The 22,206-nt window shown below is 36.3% G+C and overlaps 1 protein-coding gene across 1 annotated transcript in view; it reads left to right on the forward strand.

Annotated features, from left to right (window-relative positions):
• LOC145690325 (uncharacterized) overlaps positions 1 to 22,206 on the forward strand; it is a 226,234-nt gene that overhangs the window by 136,377 nt on the left and 67,651 nt on the right. The window lies entirely within an intron of this gene.

Consider the following 22,206-nt stretch of genomic DNA (forward strand, 5'->3'; position numbering starts at 1 on the left):
AGGTCGTATCTGTCCAACCGTTTGAGACACCAATCAAAGTGCTGGACCCGAACTAAAGGAGTATAGCAATTAGGGGGTAGATACTAAGCGGATGTTCGTAGTAAAAATAGTTTAAGAGGTAGACTTGTTCAGACGTAATGTATCATAAGGAGGAACGCCATCTTCATGACAGTAGGTTCCTAGACAATAATGGCCAAAATGTTCACTATGACCATGCAAAATTGCACGGCATTTGTTTAATGGCCATGTTTGTTAAGTTTTTTTTTTTTTTTCAAAACTGATTATTGTACCCCCAAAAAAAAAGTATGCAACAGATGCATTGGGGAAAAATTAAATTGGAGTCCTGTTCAGTAGTGAACTAACAGTCAATATTTTGAAAACGAGAAAGACAGGGCTAAATTATTTTAGAATGGGACATGAAAGGGAGAAATGAATGTTACAATTATCATGATGAGATGTCGATATCTAAGAATGTATTAAGGCTAGACGTTGGATACTTGAATTTTTATATTTAGGCTTCTCATTTAAAATAATGAAACAAACATTTCAGTATTTTACGATGTTTAGTATAGAATGAGGGAAAAAAAAACATGGTGGAGGTGGTTCACTGAAATGCCCATAGGAGGCATTCGAATTTTGTGCGAAACTTCGAGTTCAGACAAACTCTTTGTTAAAGAAGGTGCAGGAGGAAAATCGCAAAATACTATCCACAGTTATACACGCGTGGATATTTGCTTGTCTTTTTATTTTTACTTTTGAAAAATAAAAATAAAATTCTGCACACTTATAGAATTGCTCTTACTTTTGCTTCCACCTTCCTTCGTTAGAGTACTAGCTTACATAGCCCTATTTATCTTTACTGCGTGGAAAGAAAATTCAACAAGACACTTAGCTGGAAATAATAATAATAATAATAATAATAATAATAATAATAATAATAATAATAATAATAATAATAATAATAATAATAATAATACCTTATAATGGTAATAATGGTACGTTATCGGCAAGGGCGCTGACTTCTCTGTAACTTTGGGGAGAGGACATTCAGATGTGGATTTGTATATTCATAAAACAATACATATAAAAATAAAAAAAATACGAGTACATATTCAGAAAAATACATGTGGGCTCACATGAGCTTTAGTGGGGCAGACCCCCAGGATCGGCGACCTTGGTTATCGGTAATGCGACTACCTATCAGCTTGTGACTGCTCAAACTTGTTGATATGAAGTCAACAGAACGTCTCGTCTATAACCAACCAAACTTCTGTATGGGTTTGGGATTTATAAGTTGCAGCTGCTTCATAATTAGTTCTTACTCATTAATTTTTACAGAAAAATTATAAGAAGATGCAGCAAAAACTTATGTGGAAGATATGGTGTTGCCATCGGGTTTACGTACTTGAAAAAAAAAATCTTTCTCTCTAATAAGTATGAAAGTGAATGAAATTTAAGTTACAAGATCTCACCTCACAAACAAACAAAACAGAAAAGTAACCTAATAAAAAGCTTTTAAAAAAGAAGAAAAATTTCTCCAACTCTGCCCAACAATGTGTCTGTGTACAAAGAAGTAAATTTTATAGAGGTGAAGGAAGGAAGAGAAGAGGAGAGGGAAAATCCTGGAGATATTGTTCCAGCAAAGGGAACTGGTAACTGTTGAGCAGGAATGGTAGGAAGAGGGAGGAAGCTTGGTGGGGTGATTGAGTGAGTTGTTAATTCAAAAGGGGGCGTGATCTGTTCCTGCCGAGCAAAATGAGGCTGCGCGAAGAACATCAGCGGAGGACCCAACAATTCTAGGTTCAAATAGATTCGACAAAAATATATAGATCACCGAAAAACAACAATCACTCTTCTACTCGCTGTGTCTTCGTAAAGAGCTGGTGTCAGTGTCATAATGACTTATCCAAATTTGTCACACATAATATTCGGCATTTGCATTCAGACAAAATAACCAATTAAAAACATTTTTTAAAAAAGCGTAATATCTTGTGCTAAAAGTAAACAATTTACAGACGGTTATTATTTGTTTATTTGTCTATTTTCGGACATCTCACGGTGTTAGTGATAGATAACAATGATGATGCTGATGATGGTAGTTGGAGTGATGAATAATTGGTGTTCATAATGAAGGCAGCAGAGAACATTATCAGAAGACCATGTGGAAAGTTCCTTCAACAGATGACTTATTGAGTGCTCGAAGATTGACGTCGGAAACTCGTCGTGGGAAATTAGGCGCCGCGATGCTTTATAACGGTACTGATTTATATCTATTTTGTTTCATTCATTTAGATTTTTATATCATTAATTATATGCCATGTATAAAAGGGTCTGTCATTGATTTTTCATACTTCATTTTATAGACCAACATCTAAATGATTTACTCGTAATTTTGTTACCGCTTCTGCCCTAGGTTAGTGATGGGTAAACTTTTTTACAAGGAGGTCAAAGAATAAAGAAAATACTTTAGGTGGGTCAATATAATTTATTAAAATCTACAATAGTACATTTTACAAAATTCTTCTAATACTTACTAGCACTATTCCTGATTGAAAGTAGGTCATTAAATAGTGATGCCACGAGACGAGACGAGACGAGACGAGACAGAAATAAGGTTAAATTTTTGTATAATTCTCTTCACGTCTAGATTCTCGGAAAGTTGTTTTTTTCGTGGCTCCAATTTGCAAATTTATGCACAAAACTTGTCTTGATTTTCTTCTTAATTCTATCTAGAAAGTTATTAAAAATTCTTCCGCGTCACGAGAGGCCCCCAAAGGATATAATACAATATTTAAATCATATTTATTATTGAAGAATAGTGTGTAATAACTTCCGTATCATTAAACGTTGATAAAGGCTCTTCATGATGTAGTACACTCATTTTACGAATTTATAGTTTATTTTTTTTAGTATGAAAATGCAATATTAGAATAATGTTTGAGAGCTAAGACTGGTAGAATGGTGTTGCCCTCGGGACTCGAGAAGTTTCTCGCCTCATCTCGAGTTTCAAAATGCACTTCTGATCTCAACCCAGGTCTCGTTTTAAATACAAGAAATTTGTTGTATCTTGGGCAACACTATCACTAGGCTAAACACAAAATTGAAGAAACAAGCAGAAAGTAATTCAGAATTAAGTATTTTCTTTACTTCTTCTTTTCATTCGTCAGATTAAGAATCATATCGCAGGGGTCCTGATAGAACCTTTAAGGGGGTTGCGTCTCGTTCGCGGGCCATAGTTATAACCGCCCGCGTACTATCACTATGCTCTAGGTTACAGCGTATTCTGCTCATTGAAGAAATGTAGCGTCGATTGTGTAATTCAAACTTTAAAATATACAGCACAGGTAATCAATTAACCCCTTTAATAAGGAACGCGTCTTTAGATGCGTCCGAGAGACGATGTTTAATTTGGATCTATATTTTCCATTAATATACCTATATAGAACTACTGAAGAGTGAGACCAAGGTCCTCATCAAGGAGTTAATGAACATCTTAGGTTTAAGAGAAGATATACAACCTTGGATATACAGATTTGGATATACAACCTTTGCATAAATTTTAAAATTACGCCAAAAAGAAATTGCGACATTAAATTTGTGCTTCATAGTGCTTCCGACTTGAGAAAGCAGTAGTAAACAAAGATCCAGCGCTCATTTTAACAGTACAAGTGCTCACGTTTTGATACATTTCTAATTACGCTTTTTATACTAACTTGAGGACACAGAATCCAATAGAACTATTGATAAGTATGTTCTTCCATGCGGTACGAGAAAAATGACCTGAAAATTTGGATATAAATATAAATATCCCAGTTTTGATATTTTTCTTGTGACCCCACAGAAGGACACGTTTGAAAATAGCCTACTCCTATTGAATTCCAGTCTTCAAATTAGCATAAGAAACGTAATTAGAAATGTATCCGAGTGAGCACTTTTATCATTGACATGAGCGATACTTCTTTGTCAATATGATTGCAACATTATTTTTCATTTGAAATGTTGTGAAACAAAGTGGTTCATGAGTTTCAGACATGATTTATAACGTCAAAATTTGATAGACTTATTGAGTTTGTCATATCTGTGACATTATTTACAATCTGTAACCGCTTTTGTTACGACACAAATTGGTCAGTATTTCTTCAGACATAGTTTGTCATAGTAGAATTTGGCCACTTTAGACATTGTCTATCATTGCAAAATTTACGTATTGAATTTACTAGTTTCATTGAATTGTCCGTAAAACTATTAGAGTATTAAGTTCAACGATAAATATGTTTCAGTTAAATTTTCAATAGTGTTAACCAACGGCTGTTCTGAAAATATAATAGATGTCAGAGATCAAAATTATAATTTATTACAATGTATGCATAAGTTAAAATTTCAGTTAGTAATACAGGGGTTAAGTACAAGAAGCATACGTGGAACAAGTATATAATGAACTTTTAGCCTACTGCCGTATTAAACTAACATCATGCCCAAAATTGCTATATTTATGGCTTTAATTTTGTAAACTGAACTTAAATTAGATTCTTTAAAAAATCTGAAGCTCACAATAAAATGTTTCCTGAATGGCAAAAATTTTATATCGAAACAAAATCCTTTGCTCTAATTTAAAAATATAATGTATATATAAAAATATACACTAGCTTTTTCTTTCTGCCCAGTTTGAATTAAGCAGGTTAAACACATTTGACAAAATGTATAATTTTCAGGCAATAAATGAAGTGATTAGGCAAACAAAACGGCGCCTATATGTTGGGTTGGATTTGCTAAGAACGAATACAATGCTAGTTTCAAAGCCTATCACAATAGCAAGCCCCAGGCTGAACATAAGAGTTCACATGTACTGAATGTTGTAAAAGCACTTTTTTAAATTTACTGTAAAATCAACTACTGGAAAATAAATGGGATACTTGAATAAGAAAAAACAAAAATATTAAAAATTTCCTTTTTTAAAAATAGAATAATAAAGTTGGCTTTTTATGAAAAAAAAACTGTTCTCAAAAAATAATAATTAATTACTAATGTTTAACTAATAAATAAATGAATTATTCATAATAATGCTTTATCAATGTTTGCGGAAGATTTGTCCACGCGCTTTAGAATCTTAATTCGTTAAATTTTTATTTTTCCATAATACTTTTAGGAGGGAATTTTGAAATCCAGTAACTCCTCTCACCTCTTGTGTACGTCATTAATGTTGATATTAGTGGGAGGAGGATTTTTCTTTCACCTGGATTTTTTTTCTCTGACCTTCATTTCCGGAATACAATCATAAAGCGACTTGTACTGAAAATGCTCAAAGTGCGTGCCTTTAGTGCGCGCGTTCGATTTCCGTTGAGAGAGCATCGAAGACACTACAGTGAATCCGAAGCGTATGTCTCATCCTTAAGAAATCATAAATAACAACGGATACAATCTGCTAATGACCAGTGTATATTTCTCATATACTGTAAATAAATAAATGAATAAATAAATAAATAAATAAATAAATAATACTTTTTCCAGCAAACTAAAAACCATCAATTATTATTATTGGCAATGTACGACATACTTTATAGCGCCACAAAAGATCGTTTTTTTTTAATTTTCTCGCAAACTACACATGAGAATTTAGCCTTGAGCATGTTATCTTGTTCAGCTCGATGTGGTCTATTGACTAGTGTGTATGTGTGTGTGTGTGTGTGTGTGTGTGTGTGTGTGTGTGTGTGTGTGTGTGTGTGTGTGTATCTGTGTACGTGTGTGTGTGTTATAATTGGACAACATTTTAGTTAAATGGTCCCACCTTAATATGTGGCATGGTTCTTTTTACAGCATCAATATTTAATGTTTGCAAATGAATCAGTTTTTTCTTCATTTTCTGGAAAACTACGCATTAGGTTTCACATTCAAGTATATAACAATATCATTCACTTATATCTCATACAGTTTAAAAATATCTTTCGATTGGTGTATGTCTTATTTTTGGATTTTTTCCCCTATGCTAATAGTATTATAGTGTAGAGTAAATCGAAGACTTCTTAAAAGTGCTGAATTCTATCAGAAAAAATAAACAAAGGACAATGGAGGAAAAGAAACGTAGATGTGGAGCGAGAAGATAAAAGCGACTACCGAAAATACGTCATCATCATAGGTATTCTGTCGTTGACAGGTCACTTCCCTGCAACTGAGAACCATTCAGGCTCCACGGTCTTCCTCTAACCTCTTCATCTTCACGTACGACTTTTCTGCTTTGCTATTGTCCATTAATTGAAATCTCCTTCGCCCCCTCCCTCTCTTTCCTGCCACTATACTCTCATGCACATCCTTCATGATACAGTTTCTTCTTACCCACTGTCCCAACCAGTTTCTCTTCCTCTTCTTAATAATATTTAAAATTGTCCTTCCCCCTACCACTTCTAACACCCTTTCATTCGTTTTCCGCGCGACCCAGCTAATTCCCTGCATTCTTCTCCACACCCACATTTTGAAAGCTTCCAGTCATTTTTAATCATTTTTGCGTAATGTCCATGTTTCTGACTCATATAATACAATACTCCACACGAAGCATTTTATGAGTCTTTTTTTTTTCAAGTCTTTATTCAAGGTCCCACAAAATAGTCTTTTTCTTCCTTCTTAAGGTTTCTTTCATCATTCCTATCCTTGCTTTTTCTTCACGTTCACATTTCGTATCACTAATAATACTACCAATGTATCGAAAATTAGTTACCTGTTCTATTATCTCCCATCCTACTTCTATATTTGATTCCGGCTCCATGGTTCCAATCACCATGGCTTTTGTCTTTCTAACATTTATTTTCATTCCATATTCTTCAGAGCCCTCTCTCAAGTTTTCTAACATCACCGAAAATACGAGTATTTAGCAAACCCCTGGCCTGACGTTTCGGAAACAGTCAAGCAGCTGCTCACACTTCAAATTGTAAGACAAAAATCCATAGCAACTCTGTATCACTATTTTTGGCGTGGGAGCACCAGGTTCGATTCCCGGCGGGAGCAAATGTAGTTCGGATCCCACGTTAATCTGTAGATTCCCTCTCATATAGCCTTGCTGCTGAAAGGGACGTTAAACTCGAAATCAACTCAACTCAACTCTGTATCACTATTGCTTTCCTGTCTCACAGTAGAACACGAATTATATCATCTGATACTGATGCTATCGTATTTACACAGAAAATAAATGACAAACCACATAAACAATAAGACTTTGAAAAATCCAATGACCACAACTCATGAAAGTTTCATTAAATTTAAAATAATTAGATACTTTCCCAATCCTTCAGCTTGGTACACATCTCATTCTTTATCCTATTTTGAATTAACTAAATTGAAACAATACAATTTTAAAAAATTACAATTTAATTTGTAAATTTCCTGCACGCTATCATCATCTATCAGCGTCAGGCAGGAGCGAAGTTAGATTTTTTTTTTTTTTTACAGTTTAGCGTCCCTTTTGCGAGCGAGGCTATATGAGACATGGTTCGACCTATACTTTAACGTGGGATCCAAACCACATGAGCTCCCACCAGTGGTCGAATCCGAATCTTCCGCGTACGCTAACCATAGAGCCTCACGTGGGAGCTCTACAGCGATTAGGGTGATTGTAGACTATTAGGAGCGTTACACACAGACTGAAACGTTCTTGTATTATAATAACAGTTTTGTTAATGTTAACACTATTATTTACTTTTCTCCATTAAGTAAATAATATTAACCTTTTGGTGTTGATATATTTTCCCGCTTCTGATCATTCGGGTGGACATAAAAGGGAGTAAATCAATGTTCTTTGTCCCTCCGTGTGATTCATTACAACTGGCTGGTATTAGAGCTAAACCTCGAGAAAGCCAAAGGGCACGTACGATGTTGTCCATCCCAAACTCATATGGATTAAGATCGAAACAGAGACCACTCGTACGTGTCTTGCCTTGCATTTCTACATGACCATAACACAGACAGAAATTTTGAGGATAAGAACTAGAAATATTCTTCAGTGAAACTCGAATCACTGGTGGTGGTGGGGGGGGTGATTCAGTGGTAGAGCGTTCACCTCTGGTGGCTGGAGTCCTTGGTTCGATCCCAGCTCGTGACAAGTGAACTTTGTGGTGGACAAACACCGAGTGTGTGGGCTTTCTCGGGGTTCTCCCGTTTCCTCCCACTTTCTTCATTCCACCATTTCATTCAATTCGCATCATCAACGTCTCCTTTAGCCTAACTGGCATAATCGTGTGGGACGTAAAACTTAAAGATTTCATTTCATTTCGAATCACTGGTGGGTACAGACCTGCACTGACCGCGCCTGGGCGGGTCAGCTTCGCTATTACTTTGTGCCGGGTCGGTCTTGAGCCGGACGACATTGCTTTCTCTTTAGGTCGGGCCAAGTAACTGCAGTTCTTTAATAATTACTGACTTTCGTTACACGATAATTGGAATAAAGCCAAACGTTAAAGTATTTATGCATGCAGATGGAGTAGAAGGTATTGTAAATAATGCAATATTTACAGTAGGTGTTGCTTACTGGCGACTTGCTTATCGGGCCGGGCCAGGCTCGGACCAAGAATTTTAAAAGCTATCATCCCGGACAGGGCTCGGACCAAAAATCTGCAAAACTTTACGGCCCCGGTCTGGAGTGGATTAGGCTTTAGCCGAAAAATTCGTGAGTTTAAACTTAGGATTATCAGCCAAATGCCTCAGACTACACGAATACACCGCACCAGCAACCGCTGATCAGCGCGCGGTTCCTCCTCTCATTAGCATATGAAGCAGAACGGAGAACATTAGCTGGAATGAATAACAAAGAGCTAGAAGTAGCAGGGACAAGAGAACAACATTATACAGAGATAAAAAGAGCGAAAGAATTTATTAGAACATCATAAATTAAGAAGAAATTATATTACGACGGACATTAAAATTGTATAATGTACTCCTGAGCACGAGATGAGACGAGACGAGAAACTTCATGAGTCTCATGGCATTTACGAGATAAGAATCGAGACGAGACAATAAATTTCATTAGTCTCGTAACAAAACTGGTTCTCCCAAGCCTTCGATCTCAAAGGCTGTTCTTCTGCTACAAATTTAATGTATAAATACTTTAAACTAACTAACTCTATGGCCTATGGAACCCGGAGGGTCAATGCCGCGTTCACAAAAGCTCTCTACCGACTTCTATCCTTAGCCAATTAGATCCAGTTTTTATTTTGTATTTCTATTTCTGCTAGATCCATCTTAATATTGTCCTCCCATCTGCGCCTAAGTCTTCCTAATGGCCGTTTTCCGGTGGATCTTCCGGTTAAGACTTTGAAAGCGTTCCTACTTTCTTCCATTCTCGCTACATGACCTGCCCATCTGAGCTTCCTAGACATGATGATCCCAACAATGTTTGGTAAACTGTATAAATTATGTAGTTCCTCGTTACGGGAAGTTTCCGCCATTCCCGATTCCCGGTTCTCTTGGGTCCGAATATTCGTCTCAGGATCTTATTCTCAAATACTTTCAATCTGTTCTTCCTTCTGCGTAAGCGACCATTGTTTTGCAACCATACAGAACCACAGGTATGATTATCGTTTTATATGTTTTAAGCTTCAAATTCCTCGACAGAATTCGCGACGACGAGAGATATTGAACTGAATGATAACACGAATTCCCTGCTTTTAGTCGACATTTAATTTCCTCGTGAATATGATTTTCGTCTGTTAATATTGATCCTAGATATTTGAAAGTATCCACTTTATCAAAAGTATTATTCGATATTTTAACGCATCCATAATTTGCCGTATTATGATCCTTACGAACTTCCATGTATTTAGTTTTTTCTGCATTTACTTCTAAACCCATGTCCCTGCAAGCTTTTAATAAGACCTCTGCATTTCTTTCTATTGTTCTCCTATCATCCCCTATTAAATTTACATAATCAGCGTATGCCATAACCTAGTGAACCCCGTTCAACTCTAGGCCCTGGTTGCTATCTTTGATTTACCTTATAGCGTATTCCAGAACAAAGTTGAATAATAATGGCGACAATTCTCCTTGTTTGAGCCATTCTCAACGTGAAGGTATTACCTGACCAGCGAACGAGTGCGGGCGGCCGGTTTTGGAACTAAAATGCAAGCAGCAGTGTTTCTAACCGGATTACTTGTAATCAATCTATCATAGTTCTTTTTGTCCTGTTCGTAATAAACCACTTCACGCATATAGTCAAGTCAGGGGCAGATGCATGGGGCGGGGCAATTGCCCCTCCCCCAGAATGGGATATTTTAGAATTTTCATCTTTGTATTATACATATAAAATAAAACCTAAAATAGGTAGGCCTTACTTTTTCTGTTTTACGTTTCAGAAGTCAAATAAAGCAATAAATTGCAAGAAATTACTTACATTGGCGTTCTTGCTCAAAAAAAATGTCCACCTTTGGAATCGCAGGTAGCCATTTCTGTTCTAGAAATTGCAGACAATAGCTACTTCTCATTTTCTAAAGTTTTTTTTTTTTTTTTTTTTTTTTTGCAATACACTTTTACCTTGATTTAACTTCGAAACATTCAGCCTAAATCCGCCCCTGGCTCAAGCTAAGACAAACAGTTTCAAAAGTTATTGAAGTTATTTGCAGAACATCTTAAGTAACAAGCAAAAAAAAAAAAAAAAAAAAAAAAAACTACAACAAAAATACACCCTCCATATTAACTTGGGAACAAACTAGCGAGCAGCGTTTTACAGGGTGCTCCTGTTTTATAATGACACCGAATAAAACGTAATCAATTTTTATACATTCTGCTTAATACACGGTAGTAGCTCACTGAATTGTCAATTGTGCTATGTTGTTCTTAAATTGGTAATTTCCATTCATATATCACTATTCACAATACATCTGCATTAGGGATGGCCACATTTTTTCGAAAAATACTTTCTCGAAAAATGGATTTTTCGAAAACGAAAAACGAAAAACGAAAAATTTTTCGAAAAACGAAAAACGAAAAACGAAAAATTTTTCGAAAAACGAAAAACGAAAAATTTTTCGAAAAACGAAAAATTTTTCGAAAAACGAGAAACGAAAAATTTTTCGAAAAACGAAAAACGAAAAATTTTTCGGAAAACGAAAAACGAAAAAAATCGAAACAGAAGGAGATGGAACACGAAGGGACGAAACGAAACTGATGAGAAATTTGAAGTTGCGAAAGAGCAACATTTCCTTCCCTGCCTGGTTTGAATGAAGTTATAAACAAAAGAAAAGAAACGCATCATTACATACAGATAAGCTTTACTCCCTGACTGAAATTGAATAGTATCTTATTTCGCTGATGCGGCGTGTTCTAATCGTAATAGCTATTTGAGACTGCTTTTAGCTAGCTATCTCGTACTCGCCATTGTTGATACGGTACGTGGTTTCGTATTCGCTGTGACTGAATATTTTGGTAACAATAAAAGATTGTTGTTTAGAGAAAGGACACGTGACCTACGATATCAACACTTCTGATATGTTTATTGGCCTAGTGGGAGAAGCATTAGTTCGTTATGAGGAATACCCAACTGAGTTCATTATATCAGTTACCAACGCAGAGCTTGTTTCGAACTATATAAGATAACTGCAAGAAGAGATATTTTCGGGAAGTATTTACAATGGGAAAGTCGAATATATGGGAACATTTCACTCGTGAAAATGATGGTGTTTCTTCAAAATGCAATTACTGTCGAAGTATTATCCACAATCGAAATTCAACGACTGGCTTGTGGTACCATTTAAGATCACGACACGTTGGTGTTATACAGGAAACATCAAGATAGCAGTCACTGGAAGAGATTATTGAGGCCGAGGGTGATCCAGAGATGGAGCCACAAAAGAAACAGAGGTAAGTGATTGTACATTGGTGTCATTTGAATCTTCTAGCCCCCTCCCCGAGTGGGGTAGATAAGATTTATTTAGAGGATACTCGTGTTTGACACTCTTAGAGTAAAAATAAAAAAATAACGTGACACGAACACACTTAGTGGACTATTTATCTTTACACTCTTGTAACTTTTAGAATAATATAAAAAAAAGGCTGAAATTTTGTTACAAACTAAGGATGCTACAGTATCACAAACATCCACAAAGATCCAGGCCCGTGCTGGCTTACTAATGAGGGCGGTGGACAAGTCTACCAAGAGGGCGCTCATACAAACGTGATTACGTTATATATATATATATATATATATATATATATATATATATATATATATATATATATATATATGTGTGTGTGTGTGTGTGTGTGTGTGTGTCTGTGTCTTTTGGAAGATTTAATTCCTGTCTCCAAGATAAAAAGAAAAGTATAGACCAACCTGGGTGTAGAAATGCCTCGGAGCGATGACCATCTGAAAATTTTCGGAAAAATGCAAAAACAGACATACTCCAGAACAAAATGTCGGATTGAAATTGGGCAAAAGTGAATGTCCATTATTGTTAGTCATAGATTCCATTAGTGTACAATCGGATAAAGTGCAGTGGCGGTGCAAGGGTGGCTCCCAAAGAAACTGGGAGAGCACAGTTGTCTTCAATATTGGGAGACGGGCAGATTTAAGGCTTTTTTTGGTGGCGAAGGGGCAGATGAGACTCAGATGAATCTGCTTTCTGAGGTGAACATGTATATTATATATCAGGCGATGTAGATGAAATAGTGGTAAATATCAGTATTACAAATCAGTGCCATGAACTTATTCTGAAATCTGAATACATGCATATTTGTAATTGGTATGCTTCTACTTAGACCGCATTAAATTTTAGGACACTTATTTTATAATAACTTAAATAATGACTTTCCCTAAACTATGAAGAAAGAAAATAAATTATGTATGACGCAATAATACTATTATTTGAGAAAAATGATGATGATCTCAATAGCATTATAGGAATCGTTACAGGAATTAAATAAATATACTAACAATAATTAAAGACGAATTTAATGTATTGACATTGGGGGGCAGGCTCCCCATTTCCTCGGGATTTATGCCCTATCTACAGCTGATACAATTTTCCAGCATGAGGAGAGGCACATATCCTTTTCTGACACTTATTGCAATTTGTGTCCAAGTAACGGGAGCTGAATTAATACAGATTGGTGTGACGTAAATACGCCAGGATACGAAGTTCAGTTTGAAATATGAAAGAATACGATTCTTTTTTTAAAATGAAACAAGCCAAGAGACATCAATTTCATCTCACTTTCCTTTGTGGCAGTCGGACACAAATCATCACATGTCTCCCCCAAAAACACATTTCAAATCGAATTATTGAGGGGACAGTCCCCCGTAGTTCCAAGGTTGGGGACATGTCCCCCTCATCCTCTCGGGATTTGCGCCAATGACTATATGAATTTACTATATAGAACTGATATACAGAAGGACAATTAAAACCACTTCCCTCTAACGTGGTGTTTCGCAGGGTGCTGTATGCGCGGGACGCACTGCACCCTTCACGGGTTCTTCACCCACAGTAACAGCATGTATTCATTTTATAGAACTAAGCCATACAGAAAAATAAATAAAACCGTTTATCTTTGATGTTGTTTTGCAAGGGTGCCTTGACGGGTTCTTTTCCAACGATAACAGTATGTATATTGTATAGAACTGTGCCATACAGAAGCACTAGCGGATCCAGAGGTATCGTTTGGAGGTGCGGTTCGCTTTCTGGAAGATGAGATAGCCTAAAAGTGACCAGAATTTTAATTTGCAAAAATGGGACACATATGAATCCGGGGCTGGAGAGGAGGGGGGGCGTAAACCTGATTCTCAGATTATATTTTGTGACCCGATTTTATTATTATTATTATTATTATTATTATTATTATTATTATTATTATTATTATTATTATTATTATTATTATTATTATTAATATTATTATTATTATTATTATTATTATTATTATTATTATTATTTTTATGAAAGTATATTCTTTCTCTAGAGTTGAACTTCCGTTTCGGAGGCGTGGCGGTATCATAATTCACTTCACACTTAGTCACCACAATATATCAGATGCACTGTCTTGCACAGTACTTACACAAAGTACTATATTGACGATTGCATTTATATGTCACCTGTTATCTGCCACGAGCCTCTCCCATATCTCCTCTGTGTATATAAATATAGCTTCCCTTTGTTTCACTAAAGTGATCGCAAGAAAACATGAAGTTTGATATAACTATCAATGTCATTATCCAATAGAATGCCTTGACGTTCGTCGACCCCTATCCATGACATTTTTTTTTCACTGTCTCTCTGATCTGATCTTTGATCTATGGCGCTATGGAAAGAACATTTCCTGAGGGCAAGATGTTGGATTTCCGTTACGTTTCGTTTTGCTAAACTCAATATTTCACCATGATTTCAGTTTATCAACATTATTGACATTTTCTTAAGTGCGCGTTAAGATTGCGGCTACATAAGTCGTACCAAAATCTTCTGATGTATCAAAGATGAAGAAAACATTTCTATGATTGGTATAGAACCCAGGATTCACGAGGAGTTGGGGAGTCATTGATAAGCCTTGACGTTATGTGTGCATGGAATAGTTCATTTCTCAAGAAAAGCTCCCAACTATACTCAATTGATGCATTTAAAGATGAATGTGTAAGGAATTCAATTTCTGGTACATTTAGGAATTTTTAACTTAAGCAGGAGAGAGCAAGAAGACAAATATAGGATACTATTACAAAAGTGTAGACCTCTATACATAGGGTATTTTGATTTGTTGCTTGAGCTTAACGTTCCATGGTAGTGACATGACGGCTAAAGGAGACGTGCACTTATTGATTGTAATGGAATCCGAACCACATTTTTCGTTGAAATGTACCCTCAACGGGAATCAAACTGGGGACTTTAAACACCGTATAGGGTATTTTGTCCGAATACTCTGCTTTTGCAGTGGTATAATTGAGTATGTAAAAAAAAAAAAAAAAAAAAAAAGACCAGACGAGGAAGAGGGTGTTGGAAATTGGCTCTATTAATTAATTTCTTAAAAGCAGCATTTAGAAACATGTATGCCTACAACAACAATAAAATTATATTATAGTAGCCTTTACCTAGGTGGGATTTCGCTCCCAGACCCCCAATTTGTTCGGAATACGGCCCTGTACAATGTAGAAAATACTTCTACGTGTATTGTGGCACAATATTTTGCGTTCTCCCTTCTGTGTCTTTCATATACATATAATTGAATCGAGCTAAAACGCTGTCACGAAATTCAAACACCTCGCAAGGCATTTTAGTCAACCCTCACCTATTTTTTTTTTGCCTTTCTACTGTACGTTAAGTGGCAAAAAATGCTCAAATACATGTTTCATTATTTTAAATGAATAATCAAATTAGCAACTTTCATGTCTCTAGCCGTAAGGAATTCCGAAATATAGGCATCTTATAATAATAATAATAATAATAATAATAATAATAATAATAATAATAATAATAATAATAATAATAATAATAATAATACAAAACGCTGAAATATATATTGAATTGTTTTAAGTGAGAAGTCCATATATCTAATTCCATGTTTCTAACCTTTAAAGATTCTTAGATATTGATATCTTATTATGCACTGAGAAAAATCCATTATCCGGACAGCGGTATATTGTACAAATACAAGGATTCGTTATGTTTACTAAGGAAATCTGTACGGAGCGTACTTTATCCATATACTACATAGGTACTGCCTTTTACCCGCTTAGATATTACATCATGTCTCTGCAGGATGTCTGATATCTAACAATCTTCTGTATTTTACATACGTATACGTATGTTAAATACTTCAGCTATACGTTATATACGTCCATCTGTGTGTAAGATCCAGACCGCCTATAGACACTCTTTCTTTCGCCATGGCTGACGTCATTGAACTACCGTCTTTTGCTTGCGAAACGAGGTTGTTTACAAACGGAACAGAAGAGAGGAAGGAAACCTGGGAAGCCTGGGTAAGTACAATAGTTAACTATTACTTTAGTTAAATATATCCCATTAATTATATATTCTTTTAGTGTAACTTGCTTTAATATAGTACTAAGTAAGTAATGTAGTTTATGACTACAATTCTTACTATTGTAACTCGTAAATGATTGAGGAGAATGGAATGGGTGAATCTGAATTTTGAAAAAACTTTGAATATTAATGTTTTGAAACATATTATGTTTCAAGGTAGCAAAATGAATGTTATGTGTTTATTCATTCCATTTTATATGTGACGATTTATTACTTGGTGCAGATTTACTACAGGACTGCTTAACATAATTGCTAATAAACCGTTTTCAGCGCGGAAATTTCCTTGTGTAGTGAAGATTTAGGATTTAGATTTCTGGGCTTTCGGCATCAATGGCCTTGTTACCCCATATGAGGGATGACTTTCCTCGGCGAGTACACTATCCGGGGAAAGGAAGGGAAGAAAGGATTGGGGAAGGAAGAAAACGGCCTGGGACCTATATGTTAGGTACCACTCCGGCATTTGCCTGCTGTGAATGAGGAAAACCCAAGGAAACCTCATTCAGGATGGCTGGACTTAAAATCTTTTGATACTTTTTCGACCGAGTTCTCCCCCGGGATCGAACCCGGAACCGTTCGCACCGAAGGCGAGAGCGCTAGCGACTACCCTACGCGGGGCCACTTGTGTAGTCTAGAAAACTCATTTTTACTAGGATATTTGCAAATTTTTTTTTTTTTTTTTTTTTTTGCTTTTAGTTTAACGCCCCATGATTGTACATCAATGTAAGAGAGAAGGTGACAATGAGATACATGATAATGGTGGAATCAAGAAAATGTAAGGAAACTGGAAAGTCTTAAGAATAACCACACCTACAGTGTTCACCAAAAGGCTATTTGTCGGGAGCAGGAATCGAACCAGGGACCTAACGCGTCAGAGGTAAGCGCTCTACTACAAAGCTTTCTTTTGTTTAAAGAACTTGTTTACATTGAAATATATATATTTTACGAAGATACTAACATATTTTACAGCCTCACTGAAATTAAAAAAAAAAAAAAAGTAGTCAGGGAGAGTTTACTTGTCAGATTTTTATTTTTTAATTTAATTTATTTTTATTTTTATTTATTTTTGCTTTGTTATGTTCCCTAGTTAATTAATGTTTGGGTTACTGAAAATTAAAACCTTTTTAGTATTATTGTTATGTCATCACTTTGGAACCAAAAAAGTTAGATTTTTTTCTTGTGTTTTCATATAGGAAGTTGGTAAGTTTGTGCCTTAGCATTGGTTTGGTTTCTAGAACGTAATTGAAGGTCATGTTGAGTTGAGTCTTGGCGGGTTTAGAGTTCGTGAAGTGTCAGGCACTGCTTGTGCCCCTGTCTTCTGTCTGTGATGTTTCCTGGCTTTGGGCTGTGAGGTATTTATGTTGAGGAGTACCAACGCAGGCCGCGTGATATACAGGTAGCTTCAACAGCTACGAGTGCCAGATGTTCATCTTTCGTTACGGCGTGACTAATGCAGTATAGTACTAGGTTCAAATTCTATGGGTGGTAAAAATGGTCGTGGTGTGGTAAGAAATACAACGTAATTGTTATTAGTTTATTAGTGTTTCTTCATAGTATAGTTTCACTATTTCTAGAAGGAATTAAGTATTAACGAAGTAATAAATAAGCAAAAGCACACTTTGATTGGCGTTAACTATTTCTCATACTCCATTGAGAATGTTTTGATCCTCAGTTGCGCAAACATCCAGTGTGCGTTTTTTTGTTTGCTTACACTGCCTTATAGATGAGCTCCCTCGTGGCTAAGTGGTTAGTGAACACGCCTTTGGCGTGGGACACCCGGGTTCGATTCCCGGCCGGGGGCCGCGGTGGCTCAGTGGTAGAAGGTTCACCTCTGGTACTTGGGGTCCCGGGTTCGATCCCAGCCCCGCCAAGTGAACCTTGTGGTGGACAAACACCGTGTGCGTGGGTTTTCTCGGGGTTCTCCCGTTTCCTCCCACTTTCTTCATTCCACTATTTAATTCGTTACTCATCACCGTCTCCATTAGCCTAACCATCATAACCGTAGGACATAAAACTCAAAGATTTCATTTCATTTTTTCGATTCCCGGCCGGAGCTTATGTGGTTCGGATTCCACGTTAATCTGTAGGTCCACGTCTCATACAGCCTTGCTGCTGAAAGGAACGTTAAAATCAAATCAGCACTGTTTTACAGATGCAATTGTTCGATTCCGAGTTCGAATGAAGCTTTTTACGGGCAGGGGGCGACTTTTATATATACAATCCAAGGATTTTAGTTATTAGTCAGTGATGCAATATATAGACCTATATATATTACAAAATTGAAAGTGACTATGTTTGTGACTCTTAATCTCTTAAGAGCTGCGGTGGCTCAGTGGTAGAGCGTTCACCTCCGGTACTTGGGGTCCCGGGTTCGATCCCAGCCCCCGTCAAATGAACTTTGTGATGGACAAACACCTTGTGCGTGGGTTTCCTCGGGGTTCTCCCGTTTCCTTCCACTTTCTTCATTCCACCTTTCATTCATTGCTTATCATCAGCGTCTCCTTTAGCCTAACCGGCATAACTGTGGGACGTAAAACTCAAAGGTTTCATTTCATTTTTTCTTAATCTCTTTGGAATCTTGTACTTAGGTTCACAGCGGAAGCGACGAAATAACTCGACTCATCCATTGTAGCTCTCTTCGCAACCAGTTTCCAAAATGTTGGCAATAAGTTTGCGAAACGGGATATGACGACTCCAATTTTGGGTGAAAAGTCGCTATAAAAAATAATAGAGAAATTCATTGTCTATAAGCATTGTTTTAAAGTTGTAGATGTAAACTAAACAATATGTTCTACTCACTGGCGCAAATCCGTGGGGGGGGGGATGACGGATACATGTCCCCTCCAATCTTGGAACTGAGGGGGACTTCTCCCCAATAATCCGATTTGAAATGTGTTTTTTGGGAGAAATTTGATTATTTTTGTCCGATTGCTACAAAGGAACGTGAGATAAAATAGATGTCCCCCAGAATAAGCCTCAAATCTGCAGCCTCCCAACGCTGAAGACAACTCTGATCCTCCACAACATTGTTTTTCAACTTCATAAGTATTTTGGACATCGTCAAAAAAAGTATGGTAACGGTCTTACCCCCCCCTCCCAATGTTGAAGACAGATTTGCGCCGCTGGTTCTACTCACATCTTTGTAAATAGGGCGCAACCAATCCTTTAATTCAGGGATCATTTTTTTGTAAAAGAAAAAGTGCAGAATAATTAAAAGACCCCAAAGGACAAATATAACAAACATCTTCTTCGCCTTTATTCACGCAATCTATAGCTAATCTTGTTGCTATCGGTAATGATGTATTACGTGTGTTTCTCAACGGAAACTCTGCGAACTAAAGGACATCAAGTTTGTAGTTGTTCTTCGTTAGAGGGCAAGGGTAACATAACAATGCAGGATTGTGGGGCAGTGAGTATGCTGTATTTCCAAACTCTTCATCAGTTGCGCTGATTAAAACAAACAAACAGAAAAAAAGAACGTAAAAACTGTTTTGAACTAATAATGCTTCTCTACAGATGAACATTTTGTTTGGAGCAGAAAGTCGCTAAATGTGTAAGTAGGTAAATCGTCATTTAAAAATCACCCAAAAAAGTCTCCAATCGGAAAAAAATATTTTTTGTCGCTATCGTAGGGCGACCATACGTCCCGTTTTGACCGGGACAGTCCCGTTTTAGTGGCGTGTCCCGGCCGTCCCGTCAGTAGATGGAAAAAGTAGTATTCGTCCCGTTCTATGTAAATGAAAGAAGTAAATAACAAACCCAGTATCTTTACTCCTTTTAAAAGTATTAATAATTAATAATAACAAAGAGGCAAAAATTGAACTGAAATTCCCTATATTAAACATACTCTATAGTTCGCAGTACTGCTCGAAAGGCAGCAGAGGTTTTAGCAGTTGGTTGTGTGTTGAACAAATTTCAACGTGTCTTTCCTTTTTCATAAGTACCCGTTCTGTAACAAAGAGAGAGAAGAGGAAATCTGATATCAAGGCACTGATAAGAACAAAGGTAGATCTAAAAGTCTAGGGTTGCAAGAACCTGTCCCGTTTTTAACTGAAAATTTTATGGTCAACCTACGCTATCGTTGAGGTCGAATTCCCCTTATTTAGCGACTTTACCCAAAATTGGCAACATTGACCCCCACCGAACAACCAGGGTTGAATTCAGGGGGTAGCCCGGGGGGAATCTCCCCCCCGAAGAAAATTCATTCCCCCCGGAGAAACTCCCAAAATTTCAGTCACAAAATGTAGAAATTACTTCACCCAATTATTTGCTTTTCTGTCCGTGTACGTGCAGACGAAATCCGATCTCTCAATATACATATAAATGACGCAGACCCATTCTATATAAATGTTAACATGTAACATCTAAGATAGAATACCAAATAGTGAATAAAACTTGTATTTCTTAACGCTATGACTGAATTTGGCAGAACATGAAATTGTTAACTGTTGAAGAAAGGTTTGTATTTTAGTAGGTACTATACTCTCGCCCTATATTATATATTAGTAGGTAGCACTAGCACAGGTTGAGATACGAAAGGAAAGATAGGGAAGATCTTTCGATCATTCCATATAATCTCTCATGTCAGCAGACTTCAGTTCTTGAAAATATACAGTTCCTACATTATTTGAAATAGGGCGCCTAAATCCCATTTCTCGCATCGGAAGTAACAGACGTAAATGTGTTTTACGATTGTTAAAGTAAACACATCTTTCTTTAATTAAAAATAATTCAGTTAAAGGGTGAGATTCAGTGGGCGTCATTTAGAGGGATCAGGGAGGAACAGTTATCCCTCCTTGATTAGAGACTTATATAGAATTTATCAATATGATAATAGTATATAAGTGAAAGATTGCTATTGAAGGTGGCCAAGATCCTGCTCAGTGCCGTTCCATGGGGGAGGGGCAAGCGGGGCGACGGCCCCGGGCGCCGAAGTAAGGGGTGAAAAATTCGGGAGGGAAAAAGAAAAAAGAAGGAAAGAAAAACAGAGGAATGAAATACATGTGGACATATATAAAATGAAAGGAAAAAAGTAATGAAAAGTGCTCAAAATCAAGGAAAAGCAGGGTTTACTTTTTAAAATTTTCCCACCTTTGGCGGCTGGTCTGTCGACCTCACTCATATATACGGGGATGCCGTCGTATACTCTCGCGCCAAGCGCTGATTTTCCACAACACGGCACTAATCCTACTGAAGATTTCGTCAACTAAACTATTGATGTATATGCAGTGAAGAAACCAAGGCTAATATGTTTGATTTAGAATCAGAAGTGTGAGAAAGAATGATAACTTTTTATTAAGATATTCCTAAGTATGTTTGTTTTAGGAGAAAAAATATTTCAGTTAATTTAAATCTTTTTAAAAATTTTTACATTAGTAACAAACAGTAATTACTGAATATAGGAAATAATAAAAATAGTTACTGTAAATAGCAGTTAAAGTTTAGTGTAAACTATTTTTGCCAGTCTTTATTTAATGTTTTAGATGAAATCAAACGATTGTTTTCTTAAAATTATAATCTCATTGAATATTTATCAGCAATTAGTCTCAATATTAGGTAAGATGTGTATGTGAATGGAATTGTTAAATATGCTGCTTTCTTGAAAAAAATACAGAAAAATAACCCTCCCCCGAGCAGTTGACATTCCCCCCCGGGTGTAAATGTCTGAATTCAACACTGCGAACAACACCCCGTTATCTTTAGCCTAGCCAGCATAATAGTGGGACGTAAAACTTAAAGATTTCATTTCGAACAACACTCCCAGAAACCTATTGTTATACCATTCCCAAAACACCCTTTTGTACAGTTCTCCCTATTCGAAAAAAAAATTGTAAATAGCAGTGTTCATATATAAATATGGAACTCAATTTCCCTGAATTTTCCAGGTTTTCCAGGTATTAATTTTTCAATTTCCAGGTCTAGTGGAAGAAACTAATAGTACGAGAACACATAAATTTTAAGAATACTATATTTATATATTTGAGAATGGCCACCCTTCTCCCCAATGAACGATTGCAATTAAATATTGAGTCACAAGAAAATAAATAATTAAAATAAATAAAATTTAAGTTGAAAAATATGAAGTTGAGAAACCTACTAAGGGAATTATATAATACTTTTGTTCCATACTTGAATACATTCAAAATATACAAAAATATTGGCTTGGGGAAGAAAAAAGGGCCCGCGAGATTTTAACTGATTCTTATAGTACTCG

Source organism: Thermobia domestica, chromosome 7, assembly GCF_964235325.1.
Source record: "Thermobia domestica chromosome 7, izTheDome1.hap1.1, whole genome shotgun sequence".
Lineage (NCBI taxonomy): Eukaryota > Metazoa > Arthropoda > Insecta > Zygentoma > Lepismatidae > Thermobia > Thermobia domestica.